The 27,790-nt window shown below is 36.0% G+C and overlaps 1 pseudogene; it reads left to right on the forward strand.

The window, feature by feature from the left end:
- The window catches only part of LOC149232544 (ACT domain-containing protein ACR4-like), a 45,813-nt pseudogene extending 21,245 nt beyond the window's left edge, over positions 1 to 24,568 (forward strand).
- The last annotated feature ends 3,222 nt before the right edge of the window (positions 24,569 to 27,790 follow it).

Raw genomic sequence — 27,790 nt, forward strand, 5'->3', positions numbered from 1 at the left:
AACTGGGATTAGGTTGCGCAAGCTTCCTTTGATGCTCTAAAGGAATCCCTAATAAAACCATCATTAATGTACGCTCCTGATTATCAAAATGACTTTAACCTGTATCTAGCTGCAGCAGATACAACCATCGCAATGGTTTTAGTTCAAGAAGAAAATGGAATCAAACATCCTATCTATTATTTAAGCTAAAACTTAAATGATACAGAAAGAAAATACTCCTATGTTGAAAAGCTGGCTCTCACAGCTGTTCAAGCAGTACAGAGATTTCGACACTATATCCTCTTTCGCAAAACTATCATTTTATCAGATTGCAACCCAATGACTTACATTCTGTCCCATCAGTTACTTGGGGCCAAATATTCAAAATGGATCTAGCTATTTTGCAAGAGTTTGATCTGGAATTCGTAAAATCAAAATCAAAGAAATCTCTAACGATTCAACATCCAAAGCAACAATCGTGGATGAATCTTTGTTTCTGATATCATCAAGCGACCCTTGGTACGGAGATATAATCATCTATCTCCAAACCCAAACATACAAGCCTAATACCTCTCACTCTAAACAACGACGTACTCGATACCAAGCAAAAGACTACATGATCGTCAGTGATATGATTTACTGTCATGGTATCGATACAGTTCCACGAAGGTGCCTCACCCATGAGGAGCTGAAAAAGTCCTAAATGATTGTCATTCTAGAATGTGTGGGGGGCATCAATCTGGTTACGCTATGGCACAAAAGATTTTACGAGCAGGCTACTTCTAACGAACAATGTTCAAAGATTGCATAACTGCAGTCAGAAGTTTCCATGCTTATCAAATTTTTGACTACAAAACCAGAATACCACCCACACCTTTGCAACCTGTAGTTTCTTTTGGGCCATTCGCCAAATGGGGCATATATTTCATGACATGTAACCCCACCTCGGCCGAGGGGCATAGGTATATCATAGTTGCAATTGACTATTTTACGAAATGGAACGACGCGATGCCTACATTAAATAACAGCGACGAAACGACTGCTCTTTTCTATTTTAATCATGTAGTCTCTAGGTTTGGTGTTCCACAAGCTATTGTCACAAATCATGGATCACATTTTTGCAATCACATGATGGTCGAATTGTCCGCCAAACTAGGATTGTCCCATGATGGTTCTACTCCATATTATCCGCAAGCTAATGGAAAAGTTGACGCCACCAACAAAGTCCTAAAGCGCATGCTACAAAGGATGATTGGAGTCCACAAACGGAGTTGGAACCTAATCCTATACTCAGCCTTGTGGGCATATAAAACCTCGGTAAGAAATGCGGCTAGGTTTACACCCTTCCAACTGGAGTATCGCCTAGAAGCCGTCTTACCAATTCAATGTGAGATTTCATCCCTCAAGCTCGCAATCGACCTCCTCCCCGGAACTTCAGAGGAAGAGGCTCATTTCTTGGAACTAATCCAATTGGATGAAACCTGTCGTGACGCTGCCTTGGCTAACGAAGCCCATATGAAACGAGTCAAGGCACAGTTTGACAAAAATGTCAAACCCCGTGTCTTCTCGGAAGGTGACCTGCTCTTGCTTTACGATCAGGAATCCGATAAATTGGGAGCAGGCAAGTTCCAATCTTTATGGATGGGTCCCTACATTGTTAAATGAGTGTTAGCAAAAGGAGCCTACTAGCTAGTAGATTACAATGGAATTCCACTAGCACAACCCCGAAACGGGTTGTACCTTTAGCGTTACTATGCTTGACTAGGTGTAGTAACCTCTTTATATGCTTTTGTTACATTTTTGTTTTCGTCAAGAGTGATCTTTTGGTTAGGTAATCCATTCTTGCATTTGTTGAAAATTTCAAACCTATTGGAATCATTTGTTGGATAGGCCAACGGAGCTAGTTGTAGTACACGGAACATATATTCTGCGGCCTGGGCCATTTTTGATCGAAGCGGCAAGTTAGTGAGTTTCAGAAGAGTGTGTATTAGTCGATCAATGAACGACATTGCTAAGTATAGCACGTTCATAGAACTTCTCTCTAATGCCATCGCACGTGGCATACACTGACTTTTTGTCAGGCTAGACTCACAACTTGTCATCCTATAGCTTACTGGCATATATTCTGTTCGGAATCCAACTATCTATCGTATGTTCGTAAGGGTCAGGATTTTGGAAAGGTAGTTTGATTCTATTCAATATCAACACATTTCCATAAACTTAAATAGATTAACTGATTCATTAGCAAATTATGTGTTAGATAGACATTTTCATCATTTATAAAAGAAAGCATTTCAATCAACATTTGCATCAAGATCATATAACTTAACCAAAATAAAGCTCCGAAAATAAAAAATACATATAAATGTTTATAGTTTATCAAAGATGTTCTGTGTCCAAGACAAAATCGGTCACATGACCCAAAAAATCAAAAATGCAGAGAAGCACCCTAGAATAATGGTGCTGGTGATAAAAAGTCACGCCTGTGCGATCATACGTAAGAGCCTAGTCCATTGACTTGGCACACCAATAGTGTGGCGCTGTGATATCAGACGTAACTTGTCGGTCCTCACATCCTAGATACCAAGGGTGAGACCCTCGATATGATCCTGCAATACTGCAAGGGTCTCGGCTACATCTAGATCGCGGAGGACAGCCTTCCCTACAGCCTCTCCTGCTGGAACGGCAGCTACTACACTCGGGCGCACTACTGGTTGCGCGGGTCCAATATCTGCATAAAAATATGAGTTTGATTAGTCTTGATAGCATTTAAAAGACATAAGAACATTATAAAAACAATAAATAGGGATATGGTCAGAACATTTACCTATAACACCCCACTGCTCACTGGCTGATAGCACTAAATCTGGGTCACCCCAGAAATCCATCCCAGCATATGGATACTCAACAAATACCATCTCCTAATGGTCGAACCACTCGACGAAGGAATCAAAGAATGAAATTTGTGACTAACCAGCATGTCTGGCCATAAGATCAACCCATCTTTTCATCCGTGGTTCCGTTGGGTGAAATGTACTGTGGTTGCGTCAGTGGGATCTTCTCCAAGGCAAAGGCAGTGAGAATATAACCATAAACAAAGTTCTTAGATCTTCTGTTTTTCACCTTGGTGAGTTGTTCTTTTATAACCAGAAGTACAGCATCACACCAGTTGAATACCTTTGGTTCAAGGCATTCCAGAGCATACTGCATATAGGACCTGTTGGCCAAATGAAGAGCCGCACTACCAGCCAATCTAGAAAAGGTGAATAAGATAGTCCTCAAGGACTGGTCAGTGACATCACGAATGCTAATCTTGCCGTCCGTGCTCAGCTGAGATCCATCTCTACAGAATCGGCGAATATAATCCCTCACAGATTCACCTCCAAGGGCAGATCCTGATAGTGAGAGGGGGGCACCATGCCTCGATAAACTAGTGAAGAAGTAGATGTCCTCAACTATCAAAGGGATGGATTTACCTCGAATCTAGAACACTTGGTTGATAGGATCCCATGCATCGAGAAAATATTGCAACAAATTGATTTATTGCCTCATGCTGGATATGTGGAAGAATTTGAGCAAACCACAATTCCGCAAAGCAGTCACTGTACCCAAATCATGTAAAGCAACCATGTCCTCTTCTTCATGCTTGCATTCATGCCATGTAATGACCATCTTGATCCAATGAATCTCTGAAAAACAAACAAGATAAGAATTAGGATCCTGATTTAGGCTAAAACAGGCAAAAATTTCCATGAAAAATAGTGCATAAACTTGCCCGTTTGCGCCCATCTCACCCCAGCTATGTACTGGGTGAGATGCATCCTAACTAGCCAATGGCCAGCTTAGTATGCATCGCACCTTTCGATGTACATTGGGTGCGATGGGGAGAGAACGAATTTTTCAAACCCCAGAGGCCCAGAAGAACAAGAAAGCATGCTCAAAATTAGAAAAGGAAAGAATGCAATTGAAGAGCTCAGGGTTAGCTCCTACCTGGTCGAGACAGTGCTGAAAATAGTCCATGGAATCTCCTGGAATCAGCTGGTGAAAATCAAAGGGGAAAACTCCTCTAGAGCTCCAAGAATCCCAAATTTGAATGAAATGGTAAAAATGAGAGGTAAAAACTATTTTTATGTTACTATTCACATAGTTCGAGTAAAATATGGTTGTTTAACTCATTTTTCAAGCATGTATTCACATTTCTTATCAATTTGATGGAGTAATTCAACCGGCAGCACAATCGTCAAAAGAACATAGTGTTAATGGTGAAATCAACATCTCTGACTCTTATCACAAGCAATTTTACGCAAAGTTCAAGCTCATTAAAAAATAAACCTCACCATGAGCAATTTTACGTGAAGTTCAAGCTCGTCAAAAAATAAACCTAGCAATGAGCAAATGTTCCCATAGAGTTTAACCTCATTAAAAAAATGAACTCCACCTTCAGTAAATAATCTTTGCGATCACATAATTATCAACTTCTGAACCTTGGTCGTGTTCTTACCATCACCTCCACTCTTTTTAACCGATCATACACCTCAATTTGATTGCTTACCCTTTTGAGGAACAACTGTGACGGGTGATTCTATTAGCCACATTCTTTACACTGCCATAATTGGAATGTTCCAAACCTTACTTGGAACCCGTTTCTATCCAAAACATCACTCGTTCCTCAAAAAGCGAGTCTCTCTTAAGCTCTTTTCATTTGACTTGTAAAATATGAAAGACTGCTGAGAAATTGGCCTCTCCAGATCGTTAAAGTGATCAGAAGTGCTATCCCTGCTCTAGATTTTAATCTTTTTGGACCCGAGGGATTATTACACAAAACAATCGAGCGCTTGTCTTGTTCAGCTCGTTAAAACTATCGAAATTTCATCCCTTTCATATTATTTTACACTTTTTCGGACTTGAGGGATTACATTACGAAAAAGGACCACTGGATTTGCCTTTACGTCCATTTTTAGACTCTCTAAAATTGAAAAGGACCGAGTTATCTTTGTCGTTAAAACAGTAGCGACAAACTTGTCTGTGCAGACAAGAGCGAGTTTCACTGTCGCTAGGCTCGTTAAAACATAGCGATGGGTTTTCCCGAAGGGAAAATTATAGAACAACCATATGTTATCCTCCTCAAGCTTGACAAAAATAAAGAAGTATTGGTCAGTAATGACTGGGGAAAAAGGGAAGAAAACTTGAATAGCTTCATTGGTAGCAGGTCGCTCTTGAACATGAATCTTTCACTTCGTCACCATGATTGAGTCAGGTTGGGTTATTCCATTCACCCGTGATATCACCATTGGTCCACCGTACCATCCACCTTGGGGTTAATGCTATCAATCCATTTCAGTGTCACTGGTATGTTCAAGAGAAGTCACTTAGAGAATTCACCAACCTAACTGATGTCTCATCTGCTGCAATACCTTCACTCTCCATTTTTCATGACCGCCACCCTGAACCTTGTATCATCAGATCACTTTCACCTCCACAAAATCATTTGCTCTGTTCCGTGTCATAGATGTGGGAGTCATTAAGGCCCTCCTATGATGGGTCACTTCTTGTCGACATCAGCTCATTATCCAAGAAGTTGACTTAGGGACAACCCTTTAAGTACATTGAAGCTTGCATGCCTCAACGGCAAGTTTCTCACTTCCGGCGACAGGTTTACATCAATGGCCTTCGATCGAAATATTTTACGTGGTGTTCGACTTCAGCTCATGTATTCACACCATGTGAATTGTACGACAGTACCTTGAGGGTCATCATCATTATCGGTGATTCTTCTCGCGCCTGTTAACAACTTACATCATTGGCTGGTAATCAGGTGATGTCTTTCCATGTTCAACATTAGAACATCTTTTCACATGGATCGACTTGTACTTTGGGCGAAGATTGAACGAGTTTGAACACCCCAGATCTAGTTTCATCCATCTGGGCTACGATATATTTAGGAAAATAAAGGCATCATATGTACATCACAGCTGCACAGATAATCATCCAAACTAAAGGATGATGGCTCTACTAGAGTCATCAGTCTGCCACACAGATGACTGTCTGTCTTATGTGCATGAATATGAATTAATAAAGCTGAGCATGGGAAGGCATGCCTCAGCTAGATCATGAAAATATTGTGAAGATAATATATTGTATTGTATCTTATTACAGGTCACCTTCCAGTTCGAAAAACCTCGGATCCTCATTATAAATCATTTCACCCGACATCAAAAGGATTTACGACCTCATGCTTTAGGAGGCAACTGTTATAGACATATTTGGGCACTGCAACCCCAATCTCATATGTACATAAACCAAGGGCTTCTAAACTCATAAAAGTGTTGTTTCATACCCTAAAGGAACAAGGTCAGCTGATTACATCATCTCCCAGAAGTTCTCCATGAAAAACTACTCAGAACTTGTCAAAACAGGACCATATAGACAACTCCATGCATAGGGTGCGATGCATCTCACCTATTACACATGGGGGGTGCGATGCATACTAGAAATCCCTTCTGTAGGGTGCGATGAGCGAGATTAGAGAAATGGCAGAAGCAATGTGCTAGGTGGAAACCCAGAGAATGTTCTAGAAACTACTCATATGACACTTGTGTCTCTGAATTCACCTAGGGATGAGTAAGAGATCTGAAATATCCAAGTGGAACCAAGAACTATCAGTGAAATGACACTAATCAAAATCCCAGAAGCTGACTCACTCTCCTAAAAACATCTATATATGGATCCCTCATCCAAGAGATCCAGAGGCTAGAGGCTGGAATTTTGTAATTTGCAAGGAAGTGTTGTTGGTTTCTCTTTGAAGATATTGTTGGGTGATCTTGCTTTGTATGAGGTGAAAAGGGCTTTCATGGTGGGAGGATGATGCTGGATCAAACAACCTGGTTGTAATCCTCTCTTCTACTACTTCTATCAATAAAGCTATTTGAGTTTTCTTCCATATGCTTGTATATCTCTAAATCTTATTTGTGTATGCATTTATATGGTTAATGTATATCTGATCCTACATTATTTATGGTTATAGATCTCTATGTTTTGATGGTATTTCGCTGCCTTGGCCCTAAAGGTGTTCTTTGAAGCAGGACAAGCGAGAAGGGAGTGGCAAAAGCTCTATCAAAGGAGAGAGGAAACAAGCAAGGAGACTAGTGAAAGACTGAGGTTGGTGCTCTCTGCTTCTCTCTCATCTATCTCTCATAAAGGAAAACACAAGTAACTTTAATCTATTTGTTTCTAAGATAGCTACCTATCTTAGTGGGACTAGCAGCTCTGAATGGACACTAGTTTTCTCGATAACACTGGGATGGCCAAGCCCAAGGAAAATCATAGTCCTGTGGAGACCAAGATCTAGAAGCTGAACATGCCACCAATATTCATTAATTCCATCAATACAATTACATCCTTGCAAGAAATTGCAATGGAACTGCAGAAATACGAGTTCTCTCCCCAAGAAGACCAATAAAAATCCACCCCTAGGGGAAAATTTTACTTGGTACTTTTAAAAAAGAATTAGGAATCATTCCCCATGAAAGGAGGAAGCTTTCGCGACCAAAATCCCTTGATTAGTGGATCTAGTTCCCAATACTGGGAACCTACATTAAATGACAATGAACACATTCCTAGATTTTCTCAATCACTGGAGCTCCACAATATGTTCCATAATTCAATAATATCTTGTTGATTTATTATCTAATATTGGTCCTTCTGTAGTAGGGAGAAAGTCCATAAATTATCTCCTCCCACAATTCTTCATAATTTGCCCAATATTCTCACAATATTCCACAAAAATAAATAATATTAGTCACACATATGCAATTATTCATAAACCTTCCTAATGAACGTATTAAAGTTAAAAATACATTATCTAATGCAAAAAGAGAGAATTGATGTGCTAAAGGATGGTCATATGGGCCTTAATTTATGTTTAATTTAGAGGCATTGGCCTTAATTTATGTCTAATTTAGAGGCCCATCATAACCTCCTGCTGAAATTGCTGCTCATCCTCCCAGAAACTTAGTGACCTCATTGTGCCTCATTCATGGCCCTGGTGGCCTCTCTCTTTTGCATTCCTCATTCCTTTGTCTTAAGAATTTTGGTTGTAAGTTCACAAGGACAAGCACAAAAATGTAGTTGTTCTTTTCATGATCGTTTAATAGTCTTTCAAGAAAAAACATAACTTGCCTCTTTCATTCATATCCTCCCCCTTGAAAACTTCATTCCATTTTCACTCATTTTTCCAAAACTGCTTGTGCATAGAAAAAAACATAAGGTTTCTTGAGACCATTAGCCTCCCTTCCTCTCCTTATTCAAGATTGGTTCTTGAATGTTTTTCAGTTTGTAAAGGTCTTCCACGTCCTTTTACAACCTTCTGCTACCTTGTTCCACCATTGGGACACCTCTTAAACCTTAAAAATGCCTTAGATGAGAACTAGGACATCATGTAGTAATTCCTATAAAAACTATAGGAAACTCTGTTAAAACTACAAGAAACCATGTTTAAACCCGTTTTGAGCAAAAATGATAGTCTCATCCTAGGGTAGACCCTCAACTTGACATTCATGTCTTTCTCACATTTCTATAACATCTTTTAGGTCTTCGACAAAAGCTACAAAGAGATTAGAGACCTCTTGGAAAGCCTCTTTCATCACTGTAGTTTGAGTTCTGTTTTGATGGTGAATGCCTTCTTACCTTTTGCTTCCTTCTTCTCTTTTTTTACATAGATGATTGCCTAATGGCCTTGGAGTTCTTTGTTTTGATTAGGTCTCTCTTAGGCATTGCCATTTTTGTTTTTAGCACCATTTTTTCATTTCTTCCTTCTTGCAGCAACATTCTGTCTTTGTGTAGCAGTAATTCCTCCTCTTTCAGGATCTTCTAGCTATATGGGAGTGATGAGAAATTATGTAGAGGGCTTGGAGGATGATGCTAGGTCTCAAAGGGAGTAGTGTAGGTTTGTTAAAATGGAGAGCATGCTCTGTTTGTTTTTTTCATTATATTTTCAGGGTGAGATAGATTGTAGCCTTTATTCTTGAAAAATAATAATTTTTTTCTTATGAGATGGGATGCATGAATGATGGACAGATAGTTGGTATGAAGTGGATGGAGGGCTTGGATTGCTATGGTGAATTCGCCTTTGCATAACTCTTTTCTTTTAACTATTGTCACCATTCCTCGAAATCATCACCCTTCATAATTTGGGTTTTCCACATTGCATGAGTGAAGGAGTGAGCTACAATTAACTAGCTGAAGGTGGCTGAGACTGTTGACCCATCCTTAGCTTATAAAACCTAATCTCTCATGCATTGACAACAAATTTCTAACTATAATATGTTTAAGAGAAGAGGTCAAGAATATTTCATTCCTGTACCTACCTGATGGTTGTTGGAGAGGCATGCATGTTGTTGCTAAGTTGATGATCGATCAATGCTTCCCTGGAGGTCCCAACTTGATTTGCTTGCTTTTGCACAAGTATTCATAGCTTGCTGATTCTTTGACTCATAAAGTTGATGTGTGTAGTTTTTTTTCAAGTGTTCAATATTTTCCTCGTGGAGTCAATGAATTACTTCCTAAGCAGGGTGTTCCCTCTTTTCAATCTTTAGAAATGGCTTCATGTTTCTCAAGGTGGCTAGATATTTTGTTCTGTGAGTGAAAAAAATAATTGATGCTGAAATCTATTTTAACTGTGCAAGCTGCTTACAGGAGGAATCCTCTTCCCATTTCTCCAATCATATTGCCTCTTGTAGGTTCTTCTCGACGATCTTGTAGTACTACAAGATCTTCTTGTAGTAATTCAGGACAACGTCTTATAGCAAACATATTTTGCCCATATCTCCCTAACGGTAGAGTGGATTGAACTGAAATTTATAAGCATATTTCTTTCACCCTTATGCACCTCCCCATAAAACAATTCTGGCTAATGGATGCACAAATCTCAAGAAAATTTAAAAATGGCTGAAGTTGATGGAGGCTAATTTCTAGGAAACCGTCCACTGGAATTTGCCAAAATTGCTTAGGAATGTTACCATCATCCATATACATCTGTCAATGAAACAAATTTTGAAATGGATGGACGAATATCAAGAAAATTCAAAAATGGATTTAGGTAATGGAGTCCTATTTATCGAAAACTGTACACTGGAATTTTCTAAAATCGGTTGAGCATGTTACCATCATCCATATGCATCTCCGTCTCAAATTGATTGGCAAATGGATGCATGGTTTTCAAGATATGACAAAAACGTTTTTTTCTCTATGTATTTATGTTTTCTGTAGTAAAACAAAGCATTTTTGTAGTATTTTAGGGCAACAAGGAAAATTAGTGGTTAAATATTGGGAACGATGAGTGAATCATGCAAATAGATGAGGGTGATGGATTTTCATGGCCTTTGTCCTTCTGGAGCATCTGAGCAAAGGAGGAGAAAGTCCAAGTTTGACTTCCTTTGACTAGAATTTTGACCAATTTTTATTTTCTTTGGTGTCAACTTGTTTTTGTTGCTTGCATATGTTAGAGAGTACCTACATTCATGAGATAGATACATGGAGAAAATATTTTTTATTTTTTCCTTTTTTTTTCCTTCTAGCCCTACTAACCACCTCAATGAGGTTTTAACCTAGTAGGTATGCCTAGGCGCCTCAAAGGAGGTTTTTACGTAAGATCCTTCTTTTAATTTTTTTTTCCTTTTTCCTAACCCATTGACCACCTCATGGAGTTTTTCAATCAATGATCCAATCTCAGGAGCCTCGAAGAAGGCTTTCACTTGAGATTTTTTTTTTTTTTTTTTCTACCCTACTCTACTTGAAAAACAAAATCACTTTCAAGTATAAGAATTCTTCCAATGGAGCCATGTGCACATAAGGATGATAGACAAACTAATATGTAGGCTGAAATGTATGCTTTGACATATACCTTAATTTGAGAGATCAAATGATTTAAATTTGATGATATCAAGCAATGTCGAAGAAGAGAGTGTTGCTGCAACTTAATGAATGTCTAGAATCATATTTCAATGTAGTTGTGATGCCCCTAGTAAAATTTCTGATTTGGATCTCGTTGGATGTCTTCTCCTTCCATGACCTTCAAATCTTCCTCTTTTTGTTGATTGTTCTCTTGAACACATGGACGATTTGATGGTAACCATGAGGGAACTTTCTCAGTCTCTGATTTTTCTATCTACTATTCACCAAATGCAGTCCATGACCCTTCGGTATCATCATTTGAATATTCTTCTTTCAGATTTGGTCCTTCAATGGTATCAAGAGAATCTCTCTTTTGCAATACTCTTCCTGAGCTATGGTGAATATCGTTTAGCTCAAGAGGAGATGTTTGGACGTGTTGTACCTCAACATTATAAGTGGGTTGAGCTACGTCAACGTATGGGTTTTGAAATGGTGGTACAAGTAGTTGAGTTGGACTGGATATTTGAGATGGATGTGGTGGAGGTGGATGGTAGGGATAACATGAAGTTGGGTATGGAGGATATTGAGGATATTATGGATGGTTCCCATAAGTTCCTTACCAACGTTGTTGCGAAGATTGGTTTTGGGGTTGAGATGGCGAATGCTGCCAAGGAAAGGGTGTGTTCCAATTACTTTGAGGTGGATATGCATAACCTTGAAATTGTGAATTAGACTTTTGCATCGTACTAGGTTGACTAGGATGTCATGGTCGTCTTGGAGCTACATAACATAGTTTCATTGGCAATTGACTTGCTCCATTGTCCTCTTGGGAAACTTACTTCAACCTTGGTAATGAGGGGTAATATTTAACATCATGTGATTGTGCATGGAAAACAAAAATTTCAACATCTTCTTTTTATTCATCTTTCATTCTTAGCATTTCTACTTGTTTGGTTAGATTGCTTAGAATTTCTATTTTAAAGTCATCAAACAAATTTCCAAGTTTAGCTTCACTTATCGATATTGATGCTGATTTACTTACTCTTTCCCTTCCTCTTGATATGTGTTTTCATGTTTCACAAATTTCTTCAAATGATAATTGGTATACATCGCGTCTACTTATGAGATCAAGGATATTAATCCATTCATCCCAAATTGTTCTAAGTAAGAGGATTTTAGTGTGTCGGATCCCAAATGATGTAGTTTTTCCCTCTTAACATTATACATGAAACTCTCTATTAGATTCTCAAGGCTCTCATGTTCTCTTTGATTCATTCTAAATATTTTTCTTGAAGATCATCATCTTTATATTTTTCTAGAAATATCTTTTGCATATTATTTCATGATCTTATTGAATTATTTCCTAAACTCATGAACCATTTAAGAGCTCTATCCTTCAATGTTGTTGGAAACAATCTCAAGTTTTGAGTGTTTAATAAGTAACCATAATATCTACAAAGTATTTCAAATTCAAAGAGAAAGGTTTTCGGATCGTCTGACCTTAGACCATGAAAGTTTGGACGAAAAGATGGAGGGATGTTCTTCATATACATGATGACATTAGTATCTTAAATGGGGAATCTACAAAGATCTTCTTCATTGTCATCATATCCATCCATTTCGTCTACATTATTTTCCATCTCTTTTATTTCTACCTGCAAAGGTGGATGGTGATGTGTCTCTTACTGCGCCACGTGATCAAATGGGGAGGTGGGCTGGTGTTGGAGATGTTTTTTTGCTTTTATGATTGAATTAAACACTAATGCAATGCACTTTTATGTTTTTGAAATGAAATATGCCTAATGAAAATATTCTTTGTTTTTGTAGAAAGTGAAATAAATGAATCAACTAGGGAAAAAAACAATGCATACTTCGACACCTCCCTCGCAACGATGCCAAAAAGTGATGAGCCTCGGTATATAAAACAGTAATGCTGCAACTCCCAAGGCAACCGAATTTAATTATCAACCCATGGTTCGTACCAAATTAAGATGTGTCGACACTATATGTACAACGTACAATGTGTCCTTCCTTTGATTTCATGATGTAGTGGATTGCATGTACTGAAGTCAAATCCTAAACTAATTGCAGAAAATGAAATGCTCAAGATGGAAAACTTAACCTATTGCAAGAAAGAAAGTGCAAGGAAAGAAACCTATTCTAATATCATAAATATCATGAAATCAATGTAAACCATTAAATCTCAAGGAGTTTAGATCCATTAAACCAAATCACTAAAAAAAATTGCATGGGTAAAGAGGCAAGTCCTAAGTGGTATTTAGTCCTCCCTGGTCATATATTTAGATACTAGGGGCCTTTATTCAACCCTAAGGGACAATAACCAAGCTTCTTGAGTGAATATGGTTAAGTAAATGCATGTTGGAAGGCTACTATAAGAAAGTACAGGGTATTATGGATTTACTACAGGAAGTTATAATTCATCGAATGAGTCAGCAAATCAACTCCAAATTGGATGATAGAAGTTTTTTTATTGACTAGGTTGTCTTAGGTATCCATTATAAGTGGAATAACTCAAAAATACCATTGTTAACCCATGCTAAAATATAGAGGAAAATTACTAGTCTAAAATATACAAATTCGAGAACTAGTGAGCTAGTAAATCTATCAAATTCCTAACCTAATCAAGTGCAAATGCGATGGGGTAATTTTTTTTTTTTAACTAGAGTGATTTTGTGATTTAATGAAAGTGGAATCAATTTGATTTAACCTCGTTAGCATGCTCTAAAAAATAGCATAAATTTATTGTTCTTTTCCACAAAGAAGTTCTAGAAACCTAGATTTGGGAATAAGAAAACTAATCCAATTAGCTCAATGACTAATATGACCTTCCAAAGATTTTGCAATAATGAAATTATGCTTGTGATCCTGTAAAAGGAATTACATCGACGATTTAACCCAATCCTACAACAAGACATCATTAATACTAAATACAGAAATAGAACGAAACAAGAACAACATATGCATGTGAATAAGTGAAAGGAAGAAAAGGAAATGATACAAAAGGGCTCTAAGGCTCCTGGAATGGCCAAGCCCAAGGAAAATCAGAGTCCTATGAAGGAGACCAAGATCTAGAAGCTGAGCATGTCAGCGATATTCATTTTTTCCATGAATGCAATTACATCCCTCCAAGAAAAACAATGTAGTTGCAAAAATATGAGTTCTTTCCCGAAGAAGAGTAATCAAAATCTACCCCTAGAGGAGAATTCGACTTGGTACTTATAAAAAATGATTATTAATCGTTTCCCATGAAAGGAGGAAGATTTCCCCACCAAAATCCCTTGATTAGTGGATCTGGTTCCCAATACTAGGAATCTACATTAAATGGCACGGAACACATTCCTAGATTTTATCAATCATTCGATCTCCAAAATTTGTGCCATAATTCCATAATATCTTGTTGATTTATTATTTAATATTGATCCTCCTGTCATAGGGAGAAAGTCTCCAAATTATCTCCTCATCCAAATCTTCACAATATTCCCAATATTCTCACAATATTCTACAAAAATAAATAATATTAGGCACAAATATGGAATTATTCATAAACCTTCCCAAAGAACGTATTAAAGTTAAAAATAAATTATCTAATGCAAAAATAGAGGTTTAATGTGTTGAAGGATGGTCAGATGGGCCTTAATTTGTGTTTAATTTAGAGGCATGTGCCTTAACTTATGTCTAATTTAGAGTCCCATCAAAGGTGTGCTTGGAGTGATTGGATACATAATAGTTTTATTGAGCTCATAATAATTAATGGTTTGTTCAAAGTAATTTTTTTTTGATGTCCCACCCGAGTCATCGAAATGGACATCAAGGGTTTAAGATCTTGAGGACTTAGTTCTATTTTTTTATAAATAAGGATGTTACAATTATTTCTATATGATATGGCTATGGGTAATGGGCATATGCTCAGAAGTGGCCCTTAGTGGCCCTTTTAGAAAGTCTAAGGGATATAGAAAGAATAATTTTAGAGGGTTGAGGAGGAGGAAATGATGCCTTTTCAAATGACTTAAGAGGAAAAAATGATGCCTTTTGAAAGGTCTCATGAGGAGGTGATCAATATTTTCAATATATTTTGAAGGTCCTCTCTTATCCATGTGTCTAATGGTCCTTCTTGGTGTGACAATAGGCTATCCAACCTTCCTCATGGATCTCTTATATACCTTCCCACAAGGAGTAAAATACTAAACTTCATGAATATTATCAACCCCGTTATGACCTTTGTTTCCATGGTCAGATTCCTTTCTAACACTATCTTCTTTGGGTGTTTCTTTGACGTACTTCTTTGATGTTTCCCCTAGTGGTTTTGAAATACCCTTAGGGGTAAGTTTGTGTCTTCCCAAGAAGGCATCCCAATTGTCACCCTTTTTTTGTAGTTATTATGTAATTAAAATATTTATCATGCCATGGTGGTAGAGGCTACGAACGATGTTTTCAAGGTTTTTTTGAAATTTCCTCTCCATGTGGCACAATGTGTTACAAAGATAAAATGGAAAATTCAAACGTTCACGACCCTCAAAATCGATAGTCAATCGAATGTGTTAGAGAGTGGTGATGGCATACTTCCTTTCACACAACATTTATTTTTGCGAAAAGAAAAACAAGTTTCTCTCATTTTACATGAACCATGATCGAGGCATACCCTTTCCCAAGTCTAGATTTAGCTCACTGAAACACAGGAATTTGATCCATACCCCCTTCTCCACTTATTTGTGGGAGTATAGTAGCGCCATGGAATCCTCTATCAATGACATTAGAAAATCACCCATTTGGGTGACCTGAGTGAAACCTTGTGCAAACTCTAATGTCACAGTGTTATGACACCCATGAAACTTATGAGGAGGCGGAGACATCTTGCGGCCCTAAATACTAGATTGCTTGCATTAAATTCTGGATAACCTTTTAGAGATGACGAAGAGCCTATATATTTCCTCATTACACCAAGATTACCCATGTTATTTTGATGACAATAGAGAGTTGGGTTCTTTATTTATCATGGTGACTCTAACTGCCATTTAAGAAATCAAGAGTAGTGTATGAAAAAGAATTTAGGTAGGAATCATTTGTAGGTTGCGAGGATTCAATGAGATGGAATCATATCTTAGAGAGCTTAGATTACCCTAAGTACAAGCCAAAATAAAGGATGTTTCCAATTTGTTAAAAGAGGTTGTGGAGTGTAGTGACAATGATCATATGATTTTAATGGTAAAAGTATGACAATGTTACAACAATCGTTATAAATTAAATCATTTAATAGATGAAAGGAAAGGTTATGAGTTTAGCAATATTTGGAGACTTAATTGATGCCTTACCCAAAATCCCCGTCTTATGTACATGAGACTTCAAAAATGGATTTAACTATATGGTAATTATATTGTCTATGTTGATGCATATAAGGATGTGGTTGGTAAACATGTTAATGAATTTCACCTCCAAAATGGGTTAGAATCGATAAGAATGGTCCTTATGGGGAAGCCATTGTTTAAGATTTTTTTTTACAGTTTTAATCGCATCATATGTAGTTTTGGGGCTGAAATCCATGGGTAGAGTATAAAAACTATAGGTTTACCTTGCAATTCATGAGTTTTGGCTAAAAATCCATTTACAATGTTGCAAATTTGTGTCCAACCTGAGTAACATTGTCCCAATTTATAAAATTGGTCATAATAATTATGGTTCTTGTAATCCAAGCCATAGTTTGGGGCTATGGCGCCATGGATTAAGCCCATGATTAATACCTTTAGGGGTTGAATAGGGATATACATGTCCTATTCAGGATAATGATTTAATAGGCTTGATTATATCTATAGGTTCTCATTCTCTATACATGGAAACTAGTTAAGGGAAATAATGCATAATTATGCATTTACAAGAATAATTAAAAATATATAATCCTCAATTAATGACATATAATGGTTAAAATAGGAACATATGTAGCCTAGGTAATATATACAAGATTATATAGTGTACATAGTTGTATGTAAACATATGATGCATGCATTTCAAAAAATTTAAAACTCGGTTGTTGTTGGGCTTTATATAACATGGATGCATTTTGAGCAATACCACATTCTTATTTTGTAGACATGATAAATTTATGTACCAAGTGATGTAATTTCTTCCATTTAAGTTCAATTAGGGCACTCATATTCCCCCCTTCTTAATCAATATTTGTAATTTTAATGATATTATAAAATTTGTTAAACATGTTATTTTTATGAAGCTTTAAATTTTTATAAATCAAAATATTTATGTCTTGATCTTTAATTAGTTGATTTTTTTTAAAGAATATATTTAATACAGATCTTAATCTTAGCAAGAAACTTAAGGGATGATTTTCTGTATTTGTGGATGTCGTCCATAGTAAATATGTGGATCACTTCTCTGTAACTCAAACATGAAGCTTGACCATGAGAGCAAAATAATAATTTAACCTCTGACCTCTCGATAGTAGATGTTCTTAACTATGAGAACTCAACAAATTTAGCTATATATATATATATATATATAATTTAAAATTTTCCATTAAATCTTATATATATAAATCAAAACATTATCAATAATCAATTCAACTAACCCCTTGACATATTTCTCTTCTATCTAAATACTAAATTAGAATTTCAAAAATTTCAATATATATATATATTATATATTGGTTTATTTTAAATAATTAAGATAATACTATTATGAAACTGCTTAATATATAAGAATAAGCTTAAACATATTGACACCGACGATGAGAAACTTCTTTTAAATATAATTACTTAACATTGAAGTAAAAGATAACGCTAAAATAACTGTTTAATTATTAGTTAAATCATAATTTCAAAATATTAACTTTATTAAATACTAGCTCAACCAAATCTAATTAATTAAATGTAGTTGATATACGTGGAAGGATTCATTTGTATCAACCATACAAGCCATTGATAAATATATAATAATAATAATATTACAAAAAAAATTATTAGAATAAAAATTATTTTTATTATTATTATTATTAATAAAAATAATTATTTTTTATGAATGATTATTATAAAGATTTAAAAACAAATATTGTTATTAATAAATAATTATCACTATTAAGATTATTTCTATTAATAAATATTTTTAGTAAATAATTAAATAATAGAAAATAATTTTATATTTAATAATATTAAAAATCGAATAATTTATAAATATTAAATAATGTAATTAAATAATAATAAAACCCAGGGGGTTACTAAAAATATTTATTAACTAGAAAATTAAGTAAACCGAAGGGAATAATAAACCGATGAGATTAATACTAAAACCCCAAGGGAATCATATTAAAGTCAAGGGTTTAATATTCTAAACTTAAGGTACATAAGAAGTAAGATAAATATTATAACCCCTAAAATAAACATTGTTAAATATGGTTGACCATCATTTATTTTCATATTGAAACAATCCTTGTCACAATGTAACCTTGGACTATTGCTCACCATGATTGATTTTCATTTCAAGAGAATCTTTGTCACAATGCAACATTGGACCATGGTTGACCATGGTTGATTTTCATATCAAGACAATCTTTATCACAATTTGATGTTTGACAATGGTTGACCATAATTTACCATGGGAATAATAAACCCCAAGGGATTATAAACTCAAGTGAATACTATTAAACCTAGGGCAATAATATAAACCCATGGTATATAAACCCTAAGATAAATATTATAAACACTAAAATAAATGGTGTTGGACCGTGGTTGACCATAATTGACCATGTTTGACCAAAGTTGACCATGATTGGCCACGGTTGACAATGATCGAGCATGGTTGATTTTCATATTGAGACAATCTTTGTCATAATGTGGCATTGGACCATTGTTGACCATGATTATAAACCCAAGTGATTTATATTAAATCCTAAGATTAATATTATAAACCCTCTCAATAATATTATACCCTGGGAATATGAACCCTTAGAGTAATAAAGTTAGGGGATTGATATTATAAACCCAAGGGAATTATAAACCCAGGGGATTAATACTAAACTTCCAAGGGATTATAAACCCAAGGGAATAATATTAAACCCAAGGGATTAATATTATAAAATTAGGTATATATACCCTAATATTAATATTATAAGCCCTAAAATAAACATCGTTGATGATTGATTTCCATATCGAGACAATATTTGTCACAATGCGACATTGGACGATGGTTGATTTTCATATTTAGACAATCTTTGTGACAATACAATGTTGGACCATGGCTGACCATAATTGATATTATTAACCCAAGGGATCATTACTAAAAACACAAGGGATTATAAACCTAAAGGAATATTATTAAACTAAAGGGAATAATATAAATCTAAACTATATAAAACCTAAGACAAATATTATTAACCTTAAACTAATGGTTTAACATGTTTACCATGGTTGATTTTTGTATTGAGACAATCTTTGTCAGAATGGGATGTTGAACCATAGTTGACCTTGATTTATCATGATTGATTTTCATATCAAGACAATCTTTGTCACAATGAGACATTGGACCATGGTTGATTTTCATATAGTGACAATATTTGTTACATTGTGAAGTTGGACCATGGTTGACCATGGTTGTGACAATGTGACGTTGGACCATGGTTGTGACAATGTGACGTTGGACCATGGTTGTCCCAATGTGACATTGGACAATGAGATAATCTTTGTAACAATGTGACCATGGTTATTGACTATGGTTTATCATGAATGACCATGGTTGATCATGATTGATTTTCATATTGAGACAATCTTCATCATAATGTGACCATGGAATATGAACCCTTAAATAATAAACCCAAGGGATTAATACTAAAACACCAAGAGATTATAAACCCAAGGGAGTAATATTCAACCCAAAAGATTAATATTAGAAGCCCAAGGTGTATAAACCATAAGATAAATATTATACACCCTAAAATAAACATGGTTGACCATGATTGATTTTCATATTGAGACAATCCTTGTCACAATGCAAGACTGGACCATTGTTTACCATGATTTAATTTCATATCAAAATAATCTCGTCACAATGTGATGTTGGACCATGGTTGATCGTGATTGATATTATAAACCCAAGGGATTAAAACTAAAAACCAAGGAGATTATAATCCCAAGGGAATAATATTAAACATAGGGGAATAAAATAAACCCAAGGTATATAAATCTTGAGCTAAATATTATAAACCCTAAAATAAACATGGTTGTCCATGTTTACGATGGATGATTGTCATATTGAGACAATTTTCGTCAAAATGGGACGTTGGACAATGGTTGACTATGATTGATTTTCATATCAAGACAATCTTTGTCACAATATGACATTGGACCATGGTTGATGATGGTTGAACATGATTGGTTTTCATATTGAGAGATTCTTTGTCACAATGTGACATTGGAACATGGTTGACCATGGTTGTCAAAATTTGATGTTGGACCATGAGACAATATTTGTCACAATGTGACCATGGTTATTGACTATGGTTTACTATGATTGACTATGACTGAGAATGATTGATTTTAATATTAACAAAATATTTCTCATAATGCGACATTGGACCATGGTTGATTTTCATATTAAGACAATCTTTCTTACAATGTGGCATTGGACCATGGTTGACCATAATTTCTTCAAATTATGTGATAAATGTGATCCTCACTTGGAAAGGACATTCAATTACATATAAAAATGAAACACTATCTAATATGATTCAGAAGTTTCCATTTTATAACATGGAGATTTACTCCGTCATCTTGTACAATTGAAAATGAAAGAACAAAATTTTAAGTCAGGATATGATCATCCACATAGAGCATAATTCTCTCCAATTCATGCATAAATAGAGAAAATTACATTATAAGGACCACCTTCATGAGTGATCTACACACCTTGAAGAATTCCATCTAAATGTTAAGGGTGAGAAGGCTATCAAGAAGGATATCACTAGTTGAGTTGTGCAACACATGGACCTTTAATTGATTCCTTAACCATAGTCCTCCCCTTATAGAGCTGAGACTTTAAAATATATTTAACTATATGGTAATGATCTCGACTTTGTTGATACATATAAGGATTTGGTTGTAGGTAAACATGTTAATTGGTTTAACCTCCAAAATGGATTAGAACAAAAAAGAATGGTTCATAAGGGGAGATCCATTGTTTAAGGAAAAAATGCTAGGGTTTTATCCCTTCATATGTTGTTTTGAGGCTCAAAACGAAGGGAAGAGTATAAAAACTTGGGTTTACCTTGTAATTCATGCTTTTTGGTACAAAATCCATGTAGAAGTGCTGCAAATGGAATTTGTGTCCAACAAGCAGAACATGGAAAGAATTTATAGAATTGGTATTCATAAGGATTGTTCTTCTATTCCAAGCGATGGTTTGGGGCTATGGCTCCATGGATTAGTATCGTTAAGGGTTGAATAGACATTTACATGTCCTATTTGGGATGATGATTTAATAAGATTAATTATATATTTAGAGTCTGGTTCTATATACATGGAAGCTAGTTAAGAGGAATGAGGCATAATTATGTATTCAAGAAAGATATTTAAAGATATCTAATACTTAATTAGGAATATATAAGGGTTAACTCGGAACATATGTAGTGTAGGTAATATATAAAAGAGTATATCGTGTAAATAGTTGTATGTAAATGTGTGATGCATGCAGTTCAAAAAATTCAAAATTTGGTAGTTATTGTACTTTATATAACATGAATACATTTTGAGCAATACCACCTTCTAATCTGGTAAATATATGTATCTATTGATGTAATTCCTTCCACATATATTCAGTGAGACCACTTATAATTTCCCCTTTCTTAATCAGTATTTAAAATTTTAATAATATTATAAAATTTGTTAAACATGTTATTTTTATGAAGTGTTAGAGTTTTATAAATCAAAATATTTAGGTCAGTATATTTATTAGCTGAAACATTTAAGAAAATATATTTAATACAAATTTTATTTATCTTTTACAAGAAAATCCTGGCAATACATTTAAGGTATGATTCTCCACATTTGTGGGTGGCATCAACCGTAAATACGCTGGCATAGACTAGTGCACATAAACTAGGGAAATTCAATTTATGCACATGTGAGCATGAAGCTAGCGAGATGCCCTATAGAAAAACTTATCAAGTAATTAAACTAAATTACCAAAATATACTTTTTAGATATTAAAACATTTATATATTGTTCGTAAATATTAAAAGATTCTTACATAGATTATACCTGTCAAAATTTCTATAACTATATATATATATATATATATATATATATATATATATATATATATATATATATATATATATATATAATAATAAAAATTTTACTAGCTCATTCACATATATCAATCAATAATTAATTGAGGTAACTCGTTAATTACGCCGTAAGGCGTTTCCCTCTGAAATCCATCCCCTTTTTTGCCTATGTGTCATCTTTGGACACCGTACCATTAGATGTTAGATGATTACAAACATTTGAACCGTCGATCAAAACAGTTACTGAGGCGGCGGGGCACCAACCGCCAATCCAGAGGTAGGGTTTCTCTAGTAGTGTTCTCCAGGCGGACGTCAGGGCTTGCCTCCCCTGGATCCCTCCAGGCCGCTCTGGATCCCTCTGAATCATCCATGTGTTGTATTGCAAAGGTTGGCAACAAACCCTTGCTTAGTGCCTTTATTTGGAAACCAGTAGGTCTAGATGCAGCCGCTAAACATACGACAATTGAATTAATATTTACCGCATTGGGTGACCTAAAATGTAATGTTGTGGAGGCGGAGGTCTGGACTCACAACAGGAGGGTTGCCTGTCTTGTATACGTTACTGATGAGGACACAGGTGCGGCCATTGAAGACCAGCAAAAGATTTGTAAAACTGAAGAGCTCTTGTTAAATGTAATGAGAGGAAACAACACCATCAGAGAAGCTAAAACAGTGGTGTCAATGGGATTCACTCACACAGAAAGGAGGCTTCATCAATTAATGTTTGCTAACCATGACTATGATAAACTCGCTGGAACTGGAGACAGGGCATCTCTTTCTCTCAAGGACAATGACAACGCCCAACCTCTTGTGACTGTTGACAACTGTTTGGAGAGGGGGTATTCTGTGGTGACTGTTCAGTGTAAAGACATACCTAAACTTCTCTTTGATATTGTTTGCAACTTGACAGATATGGAGTATGTTGTCTTTCATGCCACTATAGACTCTCAAGGCCCACAATCTTTTCAGGTATAGCTCTAGCAGCTACAAGGGACTTGATTTTTCATAGGATCTTTGTTTTTTTTCAAATGTTTATTTCCTAATTTGATTTTGTTAAACCAGGTATAGGTGGTTTCAGATCACATCCCTAATGGGATTAATATTGAATCTAAATTAGGTTAAAGAAGAGTTGGGGTATTTATTTCCGTTCTTCTCTTTTGTGATACAGGAGTACTACATCAGGCATACTAATGGTTGCCCTGTGTATTCAGAAGCAGAGAAGCAGCGTGTGATTCAGTGTTTCGAGGCTGCCATTAGACGAAGAACATCAGAGGTATGAGTCCAAGGATCGAATCCATGGTGGAAATTATTCAAAACCCTAAGACTTGGGATTCCCGGTGCATTCAAATTTGATCCTTTTTAAATTTTAGTCAGCTTAGTGTGAGTTTGTTTATGATATTTTATGAATTCAGGGTATGCAACTGGAACTCTGCACCAACGACTGTGTTGGGCTTCTGTCGGAGGTGACTCGCATTGATCCAGGTGGATATTGGTGGCCACCTGGCAAGTCCACCTGGACCCCCACCATTGTCTTTCTCAGCATTTTCAGTTTCCTTAATTGTAGCACAGCTTACTATTTTTAGCAGTTTTTGGGGTCCTGAACTTCCGGAGCCGTTTTGAGGCCCTAAACGATGTTTTTTGGGGAATCCTGGGGCAACATGGGTCCATGGAATGGACCGATGTTGCCCGTTCCAACAATGATAGTGCTCGGATAGATCTTTCTAATGAGCTATTGTACCTGTCAAACGGAGATCATATACGAAAGTTACGACCCCGGGAAGTTGATGTACCAATTTACCCCAAACGGGGCCCACAGTTTGGCGTTTCATCTCCTAGGGTTAGGTTTTGGAATGTTAAGGGTTTTCCATTGTTTCTCAACAATAAATAGGCCTTCGAGCCTCATTGTAAGATAGTTCAAAGGCATGTAGCCATCACATCTCTTCTCAGAGATAAGCTACCATCGCCCTAGCTGGTTTATTTCCAATTCTGGTTGTAAGCATATTTCAGTATTTTCCATTAATGAAATGAAGTATTGTTTCCGCTGCATCTTTGTGTATATGGTTATCTCTGTAATTTGTTGTGTCCCTGTTTAAATCCGGATCACGCATATTTAGAGAAAATGGGATGTCAGTTACAAAAGCAGAGGTGTCAACGCGGGGTGATAAGGTACCTGATGTGTTCTATGTGACTGATATAGCTGGAAACCCCGTTGATGCCAAGACAGTAGAAGCTGTTCGACAAGAAATTGGACTAACAATCTTGCAAGTAAAAGACGACTGTATGCATACAAAATCTCCTCCAAGGGAGCCTGCCATCCGATTCTCCCTTGGTGATCTCTTCAAATCGAAGTCAGAGCGTTTTCTCTACAGTCTTGGATTGATAAAATCCTATTCTTAGATGTTGTATTTTGGGCCTCTTGCAATGGAATTAAGTAATTTCCTTTGAAGGTTGTATGTATGGACGATGGTTCTCTAAAAACCATCATCGTTCATCTATTTTCCACTATGACAATTACCTTTCTAAAGACAGAAAGTGGGTACAACAGTGCTAGGATCTGGAAGGCACAATACCACTGGGATTTGCCAAATATGATTTGTTGATCATCGAACAGAAGACCAGTAATGGAGAACTATTCACCACACTGCCTGAACATGGCCCTGTCATTTGATGACCCAGGAATTGGGAAATTGACCTCATCATAGAGAAGTGTGCAAAATTGGTAGATCTGAAAGAAGACAACACTAATTGTAGTGGTGGTAGGAGAAAGGAACTAAATCCACCTAATCTAGAATTGCTTATACAAGTTGTACAAATTACAAGCTGATAAATAGTCTTTGTTCTCCAAAATGAAAACTCTTCAAACTACGCAGGTAAAGACCATTGATGAATCAGAGTGTTAACATAGATTCTAGTGCTTGACATAGATTCTTAGCACTTCTTGGCCTTGTAGGAAGTAAAATACTCCTTTTAGCCACTGGAGGTTTCCTTTGAAAAGTAGAAGGCACGATCCCAAGCCTATCTGCAAGAATTGGGCAGACTGATGGAGAAGGCGTTGGATTCTGGACCTTTTGTTAAACATCTGAATTTGAAAGGAGTGTGATTTGGTAGGAGATTGGTACAGCGCGAGGTGAAAATTTGGGGCAATTGCTGGTATTTTTTGCTTTCCTTCATCGAATAGGAACTGCACCCCACCTTTCTGTTTAGAGATTCCTGGTCAGTGGTATGTTTTTGATGGATCAGCTAATACAGTGCTTCCCCCTTCTTTCTTAAATCATTTGAATCCACTGGCACTTCTGATCACTTGCACTTCTTATACCGTTGTATTGATGATGTAAAATATGTAAATAATTGTATAGCAAATTCAATGGAGTTGGCCTCTGGATGATCATAGTTCATTGTTTGTGATCGACTTGACTGGGGGTTGGTCTCTGTATAGCTCTGTATCCTATGTTTCTTTATCAGCCCATAATAATAAAAGTTTATTACAAATGTGTGTGGTGCTTGTTTGTGCTATTGTTCTTTGTATTATGTTTGGCACTTTTTATGAAGTAACTGCGATGATGATACTTCAGGTATTTCGTGGCAATGTTGATTTGCTCTGTCTAATTTATAAGATTTCTGTTGTTATTTCATGAGAGGTTGCTATGCGTTGTATCATCTCCAAGTGCAGCCGAGGATAGTTAACAACAAATCGTGAACTCCTATGGAAAATGAGCTTTCAAAGGATCTAAAGAAAGTGAATTCTCAAAGACTTTATGTCTTATTTTTAAAACTAGGGTTTTAAGTATATCACAATGTTCTTTAAATGTCCTCAAGTCAATGGTAATGGTTGTTAGAGAGCCGTGGAATTACAGGAAAGAAGAATAATGAATGTCAAGAAAATGTTGTGTTCAAAGATATCTTTACAGTGTTGAAGTACAAGTAAGCATTGCCTGACATAAAATGGATAACTAAATAATTTTAATGATAAGACAATCGGTATGATTTATATATGGCTTAAAATTAAAAGTAACTCATCTAAAATAGGAAAAACAATCAATGTTAATCATCTTAAATGCATTTGGATCTTCATCTCAGATACTTTGATTTGCAAAGCTTGGGGACCTATCTTAGATACTTTAACTTGCAAAGCTTGGGGACCTATCTTAGATACTTCGACAACGACAACGCTAAGCCTCTTGTGACTGTTGACAACTGTTTGGAGACGGGGTATTTTGTGGTGACTGTTCAGTGTAAAGACAGACCTAAGCTTCTCTTTGATATTGTTTGCAGCTTGACAGATATGGAGTATGTTGTCTTTCATGCCACTATAGACTCTCAACGCCCACAAACTTTTCAGTTATAGCTCCAGCAACTACAAGGGGCTTGATTTTTCATAGGATCTTTGTTTTTTTTCAAATGTTTATTTCCTAATTTGATTTTGTTAAACCAAGTATAGGTGGTTTCAGATCACATCCCTAATGGGATTAATATTGAATCTAAATTAGGTTAAAGAAGAGTTGAGGTATTTATTTCTGTTCTTCTCTTTTGTGATATAGGAGTACTACATCAGGCATCCTGATGGTTGCCCTGTGTATTCAGAAGTAGAGAAGTAGCGTATGATTCAGTGTTTGGAGGCTGCCATTAGATGAATAACATCAGAGGTATGAGTCCAAGGATCGAATGCATGGTGGAAATTTATTCAAAACCCTAAGACTTGGGATTCCCGGTGCATTCAAATTTGATCCTTTTTAAATTTTAGTGAGCTTAGTGTGAGTTTTGTTGATGATATTTTATGAATTCAGGGTATGCGACTGGAACTCTACACCAACGACCGTGTTGGTATTCTGTCGAATGTGACTCGCATATTTAGAGAAAATGGGATGTTAGTTACAAAAGCAAAGGTGTCAACACGGGGTGATAAGGTAGCTGATTTGTTCTATGTGACTGATACAGCTGAAAACCCCATTGATGCCAAGACAGTAGAAGCTATTTGCCAAGAAATTGTACTAACGATCTTGCAAGTAAAAGACGACTGTATGCATACAAAATTTCCTCCAAGGGAACCTGCCATCCAATTCTCCCTTGGTGATCTCTTCAAATCAAAGTCAGAGCGTTTTCTCTACAGTCTTGGATTGATAAAATCCTATTCTTATATGTTGTATTTTGGGCCTCTTGCAATGGAATTAATTAATTTCCTTTGAAGGTTGTATGTATGGATGACGGTTCTCTAAAAACCATCGTTGTTCATCTGTTTTCCACTGTGACAATTACCTTGCTAAAGACAGAAATTGGGTACAGCAAATGCCAGGATCTGGAAAGCACAATACCACTGGGATTTGCCAAATATGATTTGTTGATCATCGAACAGAAGACCAGCAATGGAGAACTATTCACCACACTGGCCAAACATGGCCCTGTCATTTGATGACCCAGGAATTGAGAAATTGACCTCATCATAGAGAAGTGTGAAAAATTGGTAGATCTGAAAGAAGACAACACTAATTGCAATGGTGGTAGGAGAAAGGAACTAAATCCACCTAATCTAGAATTGCTTATACAAGTTGTATAAATTACAAGCTAATAAATAGTCTTTGTTCTACAAAATGACAACTCTTCAAACTACACAGGTAAAGACCA

This window comes from Pinus tabuliformis, chromosome J (assembly GCF_031772625.1).
Source record: "Pinus tabuliformis cultivar Carrire ecotype Pingquan chromosome J, CPIR1, whole genome shotgun sequence".
Lineage (NCBI taxonomy): Eukaryota > Viridiplantae > Streptophyta > Pinopsida > Pinales > Pinaceae > Pinus > Pinus tabuliformis.